Genomic DNA, 12369 nt, shown 5'->3' on the forward strand with positions numbered 1-12369 from the left:
GTTGTCCATAGCTTCAGGCCTCAGACCACATTTTGCATCAGAGACCCATTAGTTTCACTTTGCACAACTGATTATTTCCTTACAGTGCAGGGCAGTGCTTTGCAAGATCATTTTATATGATAAATGTAAGAGCAATCAAATCCCTGACGGACACATCATTTCCAATAAACTGACACCATACTCCTGTCATCGCATTGCTGATTCAGTTAGCCTTTAATGACAGGAGACCAGAAAACATCCCTTGTGTATTTCCTCAGATTTGTTCCCACAGAGGTGCCCAGTGTCACAATGAATCATCATTGTCTTTTGCTGTTCAGCATTACTGGTTAGTCACGGTGCCTTTACCTGTCACATCTCCTGTCATGGTGGGTTTGCACACACATCTCCCTCCAGCATCACATGTTCCACTGCTACCTGCAGGCTCACAATCACAGCCACCTCTTCTGAGTATTTGTAACGAACACAAGAAATGTGTTACTACAGCACCTAAGAGCTATCCCTCACTGAAATTGTATTTTTACCCTGCATTATATATCTATTATCTTATTAATGTCAAATGTATGTTAATACCTTGTTAATTCTCTGTTTAACTTGAATGCCATTCATTTCTTATTATATGCAAAGTGAACCAATATCCCTGTACAGCAAAGGCTGCAGCGAGGAGTTTAGAGTTTCTCTAGCAACCATACAGTCTTTCAATGGGTATATGAAGAAATGTTAATGACTTCCCTTTTTGCACGCCATCATGTTAGTGTCAATAATGGAGTGTGTGATTCACCAAGTATAACCGTGTTTTTTGTGTAGGCGCAATAGGTTGCCATTATGGCAAATGTTAATTCCAGAGCGCCCCTTTGCAACTTGCTCTCAATTTATCAGAGATGACATTATCATGCACACATTGCAAGGAACATATATAGGTTTATTGGCACCCTATTATGTTCTTTGAACCTGCTTGTGTCCATAAACAAGCTTGTAAGTGCAGTGTAGGTTCTCATAAAATATTATGACTGTAACGTATAAATATCAGCTAAGACCGAGTATGCAGGAAAAGATATGTTTAGTTGCTTGGCTCTCCATTACCCGGCACTGGTCACATTTTCTACCCATCACCCCTGGTTTACAGCGACTCTGTCCATTGTCATTGCATTGCTGATTCAGTGAGCCATTAATGACAGAAGACATGCACAGTCAATCAGCAGTTACCAAAGACTGTTATAGAGCTCATTTGCAGTTTACAGTGTCCAGTTTTCTGCAGGTGGATATGGAGGCCACTCTGTCTCCTGCCAGATATATCAGGGGATTCAGCAGAAATTTTAACAGTGATTTAAGTGATCCATAATTGTAGCTCTCTCACTATAGTCCCATTGTTCAGATAAGGCTCAGCTATAGGTTAGTGGTCTGGTACCCTGTTTAAAGGAACAGTAAAACCAAAAAATGAAAGTGTTCTAAAGCAATGAAAATATTATACACTGTTGTGCTGCACTGGAAAGGTTGTTTGTTTGCTTCAGAAACACTACTATAGTTTATATGAACAAGCTGCTGTGTAGCCATGGGTACAGCCATTCAAAGTGGGATTTCTTAGAACTTATCTGTTATCTACTGTGCATCCTGTGCTTGAATGGCTGCCCCCATGGCTACACAACAGCTTGTTCATATTATAAACTATAGTTGTGTTTCTGAAGCAAACACACAACCTTTCTAATGCAGCAGCACAACAGTATATATTTTCATTACTTTAGAACACTTTCATTTTTTGGTATTACTGTTCCTTTAAACAGGATACCAGACCACTAGTCTTTAGCTGAACCCTATTTGAACAATCAGACTATAGTGAGAAACTATACGTGTGTTTTTGAAGCAAACACCCCAGTTTTACAAGTGCAGGGCAAATACGGTCATTCCTATAAACACTTTTACTTTCATTTTTTGGCGTTACTGTTACTTTAACCTCTTAGGTCATGTCCTGTGCATTCGGGCACAGAATTTTTATTGGCTGCTGTTTTACTTGGTGGAAGTTCTAGGAATATGTGCGTTGGGCAGGGGGTACAAATGAATGAGGTACAGTCACTGCTGTATGTTGCTGCTCTACTCCAGTCAACCTCTTGATATTAAGCCTAACCATCAAACTTTCAGATTAATAACCATTTGGCATAGATATATTTGGGATAGATTTTTATTGGCCATAAACAGACCAATATACTGTAATTGAAATGTCCTCATATTCAGACAGATATCCTAGTGCAAGTGTAAGGATGGGTTTACAGCTAAAAATCATTTCCCCTCTCTTATCGCCTTCTTTTTTTCTCAAACAAAACTGCAGTACAAATATGAACAAGCGATACAAACCCCTGGAGTGAGAATGGTTACAAATAAAACATAATGAGAAAATCATACCTAGAGTGTGGCAAAGGCATGGCCTACATGTGCCGTCTGGCTGGGGCTAATACCTGCCATGCAATGTTCACAGTGGGGACCATCAGTTCCCCCATAACAGTTGATACATCGTAATCCAGAGCCGGTCTGTGCCAGCAAATCTGGGTCAAACACGCACTGCTGGGAGCGGCCATTACAATTGCAGACTGATAACATGCAAAGAAAAGAAATATGGTTACAACTCTCAACCTCAAGCAGTCAAAGCTTAGATTTTCATGTTCCTTCCCTCTGCGTATTGTACATTATACTTATGGCTAAGAGCTGTCATATTACATCCATTTTGTTAACCTACAAAGTAGAGCAGTAACACCAATAATAATTTTAGTAGGCAATATGGCAGCTTCTGCTCATAAATATAAAGGCAAATATGGAGGAAGGGAATGAAGCAGTACACAGATCTGTACACACAATTAAGAGAAGGAAAATGTGAGACACTTATAGGATCATAAGAGCGTGTTTGTATGTAATGTTTACAGGACATTTCCTTTCCAAAAACACATCACTATTTTAGGACAAAGAGCTTGAACCCACAAATGAACACAAAATATTCTTCTAGGGATATAAATAAGCTTTTCATGTATTAAACAGAGCATTTCCTGACGTACCTTCTGCAACTAGTAAATGTGCCCTGAGGGATACACATACCACAGTTTTTGGCTACAGCACAATTGTTCCACATATTTACACTAACAACCTGGTATGCTTTATTCCTGCTTATACAGTCCCATCCTCATATATACAATTATATGTTAGGGACTGGTTTTATATTAAAGGGGATGTAAAACCAAAAATCTAATTTCACGCAATGAAAAAAAAATTATTCTTAATGGAATGTCAAGCATGCTTGACAAAGGGGCGTGCCCCGAAACATTGCACTGCATTATTAAAATTGCTGAACAAACTCCTGTGTGCCGGTGATCTTTCCACGTACCTGGGCTGGGTGGTTTGCCGATTCCCCTACCGCCGAGCACCAGGAAGCTCTGCTCAGGTTTGGGAGGTGTTCGGTCTCTCCAAACTGGCTTGCTTGGCCCTGCAGACATAGATAGATTGCACTGGGGCCGATAAACATTTTTTAACCTTTTTTTAAAAATCATAAGATGTTCGATCGTTCTTATCCCACAAACTGCACGATAATTTCGAAGGATTGGTCAGACTTCGCTAAAATCGGTCGTTTGGCAAGAAAAATCTTTGCGTCTATGGGGACCTTTAGCAGAACTGGAGTCCTTAGATCAATTCTAGCCAGGGCTTTATCTGCAAAGGAGTCTGTCTGTATGTTCTCCCTGTGTTTGTGTGGGTGTCCTCCAAGTGCAGTCAGGGTTGGATTTACATAGCGGGCACCCCTAGGCCCACTGCCGTTTGTCACCCATGTCCCCTTCATTCACGCACATGCACACATTTTCATCATCAGGTTGGGAGCACTGGGGATTGACGCACAAGAAATTTTAAAAACGATTGTATCTCAATGAGCAGCAGTAGAACTTTCAAACCAATGTGGATGTGGTTGGGCAGTATGCTGCCCCCCTAAAATCCTGCTGCTCTAGGCCTGTGCCATGGTGGCCTTACCACAAATCTGGGCCTGACTTGAGTTTCCTCTCACACTCTCACACTACACGCTCCCCCGGTAGTTACGCCACTGGTGAAGAAGAAAATTCACCAGCGAAGAAGCTCAGCTAGAGAGCATTCACGCGGTTTTGCCAGCTAAAGTTTGACTTAGGCAAACAATCGATAAGCCGCAAATTTATCAAAGTGTTACATTTCAAATACGTTACCCTTTTCGCCAAAGTCTACCTCGCCTGGTTCACGCTGGCGAGCTGTTAAAGGATAAGGCAATCCGCTAAATATAGCATGTCAGAAGATAATCATACTTGTACTGAATGCTGACTTCCTTACAAATCTTCTCAGTGATGTAAGTTTTCTCTTTACCAGCTCAATACGGTTGAAAATGTTGCCGCATTAGATGACACGGTTTGCCGATAATTTTTCAGTCTAAGACCTTGCACATGCACACAAACTTTCCATCCTTGCACATATGCATAAGGCTACAGATGGAGCCTCTTCAGCACTATAATCGTGAGGCAATGTCAGCGCATGCGCCTTATCGTCTGCCACTGCCATCTTAGTGACGTCAGTGGGGGAAATGCCAATGAAGGATGCAGTGCAAACTGTTTATTGTAGTATTTTTTAAAAAGTAATTGTCTAAATAAAAAAAAAACCGGTTCAGGAGGCACAAAGGAGCAATTCAAGTGGGAGGCTTGTAGTTGCCATGGGCTGCCTTGTCCTTTAAGATGAAGCTACAGCCTCAACATTACTATGTTAGTGACATCATATCCTGTATTCAAAAAAGTCATACAAATATTTTGATCTGGGACTATGTTTAAAAGTTGTAACTGTTAATTATGTTATTTACACTTTTTTAACCATATGAAGCCACATTTGTTTTAGGGGGGCTCATTTTTAGGACAATAGAGGATCTCTTTTGTCTTTACTTTGCTTCTTTGGACATTTGTAATAATTTGTGGCCACTTCAAGCATTTGCACCAACATCACTAATAAAGACGTATATATGACCTGTATGTACCTGCCATATTTAAATTGGTGCAAGTGTAAGTATTTTAATGAAGTTTCGCTAGAAAGAAAGTAATGCTAGAGAAAATTCGCTAAGAAACTTTGGTGCTAACAAATTTTTTGCTAGAGAAAGTACACCAGCATAAATATTTGCATTTTGATGAATATGCGTAGTCGTAGCGACTTACTGTCTGGCGTAGTTATGCAAAGTATGACGAAGATTTCCGAAGCAAAAATTCAGACCTAGGTAAATGTGCCCCAATGTGCAAAATAGTGGGGATGATATATCCCTGGGATCATCTTCACCCCTGCATTATAATGGGCTGAGAATTATCTTTCCTAAATGCTTGACTGTATAATGTGCTAGTACTTATTGCACACACCGTATCATATGATGGAAATGCTAATATGAACTGTGCCATTACTATGTACTGCCAAACAGGGCCGCCATCAGGGGGGGACAGGGGGGACAAGCGTACCGGGCCCGGGCATGAAGGGGGGCCCGGCAGCGCTAAATTTTTTGAAGATCCGGGCCCCCCTTACGAGCGCCCGAGCCGTACATCCTCCCTCTAAGTTGCCGAATGCGGAAGTGCCGAAAAGCCGAAGCCGATCCGCCGAAAAGACCCGAAGTCACGGAAAGACCCGAAGTCACGAAGCGCTGAAAAGACCCGAAGTCACGAAGCGCCGAAAAGACCCGAAGTCACGAAAACAGCCGAAGCCGAAGTCCTGAAGTGGCGCAAAGACCCGAAGTCACGAATGGAGGCGAAGTTGAAGTACTGAAGCCATGAGTTCAATTCTACTGAACACCAGTTTGTGTATTTTTTTTTTTTTTAATCCCCTGGCCACCAATGTATTATTTTAATATTCTATAGGCCCCTGCCACCAATCTTTTTGTAAAAAAAAATTTTTGGGGCCCCAATTTTTTTTAACTTGTAAGGGGGCCCCTGACACTTTTTTTCTTTTTTTTTTTCAAAAATTTTTTTTTTTTTTAAATTTTTTTTGGGGCCCCAATCTGTTTTTAACTTATAAGGAGGCCCATGCCACCAATGTTTTTTTTAAAAAAAACTTTTTTTTTTTTAATTTTTTGGGGCCCCAATTTGTTTTTAACTTATAAGGGGACCCCTGCCACCAATGTTTTTTTTAAAAAAAAAACATTTTTTTTAATTTTTTTTTTTTTTTAATTTTTTGGGGCCCCAATTTGTTTTTAACTTATAAGGGGGCCCCTGCCACCAATGTTTTTTTTAAAAAAACATTTTTTTTTACATTTTTTTTTTGGGGCCCCAATTTTTTATAAGGGGGCCCTGACCATCAATAGCTTTTTATAACTTGTGTGGGGGGGTTACTTTTTTAGCGATGATGTCTGTGTGGTCTTTTAACTGCGATGTGGAGTGGGCGGCATATGGGGTGGAGCTTGGTCGTTAGTGTGGGCGGGGCCCAGGGGGCCCCAAAAATTTTGTTGTACGGGGCCCCGTGATTTCTAATGGCGGCCCTGCTGCCAAACAAGGATTATATCTATGGTTATGGCATGCCTAATTACTGAACTGTATGGCACTTGAAATGGGGTCAGCCGCTGGTGCTGCATTTGAGCACAAGGGAACCAGCTATGATTTCTCCTCAGAGATTTGTTTTGCCTACAGTGACCTACCCCTGGCCTCAAGTAAATAGAGGTGCCTTGCCTCTCTCTTTGGATGGAATTTCTCTGCCTTGCCTTGGCTTCTAGAGAAATCTCTGTGCATAAGGGACACAATCTTAAAGGCCTTGGCCTTTAATTCTTATACAGTATATTGCTAGTATTGTTATGCATAGCTATACACATCATTTTAAAGGTCCAGTGATTTAGTTAAAGGGAAATCTGACAAAAAAGCTGGGAATCTGACAAAATGTCTAGCCCCATGTCAGATTTCAAAATTGAATATAAAAAAATCTGTTTGCTCTTTTGAGAAATGGATTTCAGTGCAGAATTCTGCTGGAGCAGCGCTATTAACTGATGTGTTTTGTAAAAAAACATGTTTTTCCATGACAGTATCCCTTTAACAAAAGAGCTTAAAATCTATGGGGGTTATGTAATAAAATGAGGAAAGTTCCTCAGCTGCCCCCAGTCATGTGACTTGTGCTATGATAAACTTCAGTCACTCTTTACTGCTGTACTGCAAGTTGGAGTGATATCACCCCCTCCCCCCCAGCAGCCTAACAACAGAACAATGAGACGGTAACCAGATAGCATCTCCCTAACACAAGATAACAGCTCCCTGGTAGCTCTAAGAACAGCACTAAATAGTAAAATCCAGGTCCCACTGCGACACATTCAGTTACATTGAGTTGGAGAAACAACAGCCTGCCAAAAATGAGATGGCTGCCTACACACCAATATTACAGCTAAAAAGAATACACTTGCTGGTTCGGGTATGAAATTTTATATTGTACAGTGAATTATTTGCAGTGTAATTTTGAAATAAAAACTACACCATAAAGATCATGACAGAATCCCTTTAAGGAAGGGCTGATGGATGTTACCCTAGGCTGGACCCATGGGGAATTCTCTAATTGTTTCTGTAATAAACATTGACAAACACATGTAAATCCCAATAGTACCTTAAAATATTTAAATGTAATTAAATTAAATATTTAATGAAATGTTATGTACTGTGTCTAAACTTGCCTGTACCTGAACTAAACCCACACGCAGTCCATTTGTTTCACCTTTCATATCACCTTATTTTACTTTATCCTTTAACTCTTCAGTGTTAAAAAGCAAATTAATGTCACATTCAGAATGAAAATGACTTTTTCTGAATATATGTGTAAAGCATAAAAAAAAAAAAAATGTTTGTGAATATAAAAGCTTTTAGTGCTATAACACACAGGGAATTATGACTAGCACCAGGACCAGCTCTAGGTTAACATGGGCACTGGGTTTCCTTTGGGGTACAGGATTTAGACAAAAATAGAAATGTCAATTAATATGTGCCATTGGAAGGGTCACCATATCAGAACACAAGAATAAAAGAAGCCGTGGGACAGTGGGTATTCAATAGTCATACATACACACACCATACACAATATTTTTATTATCAAATCTTATATTATGAAACAGTATAATAATGCCAGTATTAACCTTTCACCCCCCATCCCCCATTCTATTCCTTCTTTTTTTCTGAATGACTCCTTCCTCGTTTTGTCTTTTGTCATAAGCTTGTCTTGTGCTTCTCTTTTCACTCTCTCCTTATTTATGTATATGCCCTTTTGTTCTCTGTATGTTAGCATCTCATCCATTCCCGGCAAGCTATCGTTCTATCTTCTAGAACCTTTGTTTATTTCTGACTGACGGCTCTAATGTCCATGCAGTGGACGTCTGTAATGTTTATGTTGTCTGAAAAACTGCTATAGACTGGAAGGAGCTTGAAGATTTACCAGGAAGAGTATTTTTGTAGTTATTAAAGCAGTAACAAACATAGGAATGTTGTGCTCACCAATATTTTTTAAACCATTAAGCGGGGGGACTGTGACCACAAAAATACATACAAATACTCAACCCGTTATCAATATACTGAAGACATTGAGACATTTTGTGCCTTAACCCTTTAAGTGCCACAGGTCATTGATTCTACATTGTGTGGATAAAAGTACCCAAGTGCCACAGAACTTAGATTCTACAATCTGCAGCACTTCTGGGTTGGGGAGCAGTGGAGCGGCTTTTAAAACTGCCCACTCCGTCCCCACTTGTTCCTCATCATCAAGGATGGTACACTTCTTCAGCACCAGCGACCCTCCTGCGTCTTCTGCCCGCTTTGGCCAACCCAGAATAACCCAAAAGGAAAGTGATTTTGACTACCGATTACAATAGGTGAAAAAAAAAGTGTTGATTTTAGTGGTTTAATGGATTTTTGTGATGTTATTTCATTCCGCACTGTTCTGTTAGTTGTTCTTGCCCATGGAAATTTTGACCTCTATATATCTTTATGGGTGCCTCTGTGCACCATATAGTTTGGTAAATCTATATATATTGGGTATCAAACTGTTCAGAAGGCCTCTGGCATTCATATTTAGGATGTTTTCTGTTGGTAACTAATGCTATGTGGGAGATTAGATACTAGAAAGTGGAAGCTTTGAGGCGATTCTCAGGTATCTCATCAAAACCAACAAATTTGGGAAAGCATTGTGACACAGCAGTTTTGAGTAGAAAGACAGGGTTACCCATTTTGCATTCAGCTGAATGTGTACTTTCCAAAATATATGATTTTTTTTTGGGGGGGGGGTCCAAAGTATTTTTTTTTTTTACCCCCCACAAATGCAGTAAATGTGCTGAACGTTCAGTAGCTGAGCGACCTCTAGGACAATTTGCATGCGCTAAATTCATTTTGGGGTCTCTAAGTGCCAGATACTTTGCTAATCCTATGCACAATGGTCATCAAACTGTACAGTGGACCTATTTATTTAGGATGGTTCTGTTGATACCTTGTTTTATGGGAAGTATAAACTTACAAAGTTTACATTTTGGGGTGATTTTTCAGAATTTTCATACATTTTTATAAAACTAAGTTCAGAAAAGCTTTGATGCTTGGTAAGTTGGAGTAGAAAGACATGGTTACCCATTTTGGATTCAGTAGAATGTGTACTTTTAAAAAATATACGGTTTCCTTGGGTAATCATTCCAGGATTTTTAGCTCTGGAATCTAATGTATTCCATATTCTGCTGTTGTGCTTTGAAAATGTGGTAATTCACTGCTGGGAATCTTTTGATCTATAGAAGTGAGAAATCTCCATAAAACTATCGATATTTGTCAGAATTGTAGAAGAAACCAGCGCTCATAGCACGAAGTTTTGGACAAGGGGAAAATGGCAAAAATAGTAATATAGTGTAGTACTTCTTATGATATGACACACCACTTAGTGCATAGGAAAAACTGATATCTTGTATAGGTGCCTTTAACCCTCTACTCATCCACACTGTGCACTTTCTGCAACGCCACTTCCCAGCATGCGGTGTGTGAAGAATCAATGGTGGGGTACTTACAAACGTTTAAACGGAATAATTGCGTTATAATAATACTTCAATGGGTCGATGGTTTAACCTTTCCAGGTCCTATGGTTCTATAAAGAGGTACTCGACATAGTGTAAAACCGTAAAGAAAATTTATTTGGTCACAAAACGATTAAAATTGCACTCACAATGTTCTTAGTAAAATACGGGAAGCCCTTGAGAAAGTCGTATAAGACGAAACGCGTCGGGCAGATACGTCATCAGTAGGAGCCCAGGGAACACGAGGCGGAAAGACGCCGGCCAAATACCATCTTTACAAACCGCATGTGAGACCCAGGGAACCAGAGAGACGGTGACTTTTAACTATTTATGCGTATTTTACTAAGAACATTGTGAGTGCAATTTTAATCGTTTTGTGACCAAATAAATTTTCTTTACGGTTTTACACTATGTCGAGTACCTCTTTATAGAACCATAGGACCTGGAAAGGTTAAACCATCGACCCATTGAAGTATTATTATAACGCAATTATTCCGTTTAAACGTTTGTAAGTACCCCACCATTGATTCTTCACACACCGCATGCTGGGAAGTGGCGTTGCAGAAAGTGCACAGTGTGGATGAGTAGAGGGTTAAAGGCACCTATACAAGATATCAGTTTTTCCTATGCACTAAGTGGTGTGTCATATCATAAGAAGTACTACACTATATTACTATTTTTGCCATTTTCCCCTTGTCCAAAACTTCGTGCTATGAGCGCTGGTTTCTTCTACAATTCTGACAAATATCGATTGCAAGTCTGAAGGAGAACAGACATCTCTGAAACCGGCAGAAGAAGCAAACTATTCAAGACCTTAATATATCCTTTTGTGATTTTATTCTCCATAAAACTATACATATCTGGTATTGGCACGTTCAAGAGACATGAAGCTTTCCAAATAATTTGAATGCTTGTGCAAAAAATATTGAACACGTCAAAAGATATATATTTCTGCAACAATACGGTTGCGAAGGTCTTGAGAAAGCTCTTTTCTTTATCCCCATCATGAGATGCTCCTTGTGGGATACCTTGGTAATGAGAAACCTTTTTTTTTTAAAGGAAATCAATTAGGACTAAACCAGCAGATATTAATTTGCACAGGATTTCTTCAGACATATTCCAGCAGGTTTTTTGGCTTTCAATGCCTTTTTGCTCCTCCTTTTCTTCATGTGCTCAATATTTATTCCCAGTGTCATTCCACATAACAATGTATGGACTTATTTGTTGAGTTGTGTGTGTGTGATCTGGTGTAAATTGCATGTCAATAGCACTATTAGAAATTTATTTACTGAGAAAAACACTGACATGTTCAATACCTTGCTGTATAATGAAGCAGTAGAATTCTTAATGAATAAGAGTGTAGGACTGGTCAGATCAGGGATGACTGACGTAGTTGGCCATCTTAAATATTTTGCAATATATGGACAAACAATCCCTGTTTTGTTTAAACGGGAGGGCAATTTTTTTTAACTTAAGGCACAATAAATGTCTCAATGTCTTAAATATAATGATAATGGGTTGAGTGCAGAGGACTCTTGTATTTGTCTGTAGTTACTAAAGCAGGTCATGTAAGACTAGTACAGGTATGGGATCTGTTATTCAGAATGCTCGGGACCTCGGGTTTTCCAGATAATTGGTCTTTCTGTAATTTGGCTCTGAATACCTGGCTTAAAGGAACAGAAAAACCAAAAAATAAAAAAGGGTTTAAAAAAAAAAAAAATACAATGTACTGTTGCTCTGGACTGGTAAAAGTTGTGTGTTTGCTTTAAGAATTGTACAATCATTTATATAAACAAGCTGAAAAAGGACAAAAGGCACAGGATACCCAGCAGATAATAGATAAGCTCTGTAGTATACAGATATGGGATTCTTCAGAACTTATCTGTTCTCTACTGTGTATCCTGTGCTTGAATGGCTGCCCCCATGTCTACACAGCAGCTTGTTTATATAAACGATAGTAGAGTTTCTGAAGCAAACACACCAGCCTTTTTTTACCAGTGCAGGGCAACAGCACATTGTATTTTCATTCATTTGAAATATTTTCATTCTTCGGCATTGCTGTTCTTTTAAGTCTACTAAAAAAACAATGACATGAAATAAGCCCAAAAGACTTGCTTTGCCTCTAACAATGATTAAATATATCTTCGTTAGGATCAATACAAGGTACCGTTTTATTATTTTAGAGAGAAGGGAAATAATTAAAAAAAAATATAAACAATGTCCTTAAAATTGAGTCTAAAGCTGGCCATAGATGCAAAGATCCGATCGTATGAATCATCGTACGATCGGACTTTCCCATCTCCCGACCCGCCACTAACCATTCAGATCAAAGTCTTACCAGTCAGATTAGT

This window comes from Xenopus laevis, chromosome 4S, assembly GCF_017654675.1.
Source record: "Xenopus laevis strain J_2021 chromosome 4S, Xenopus_laevis_v10.1, whole genome shotgun sequence".
In the NCBI taxonomy this organism is placed as follows: domain Eukaryota; kingdom Metazoa; phylum Chordata; class Amphibia; order Anura; family Pipidae; genus Xenopus; species Xenopus laevis.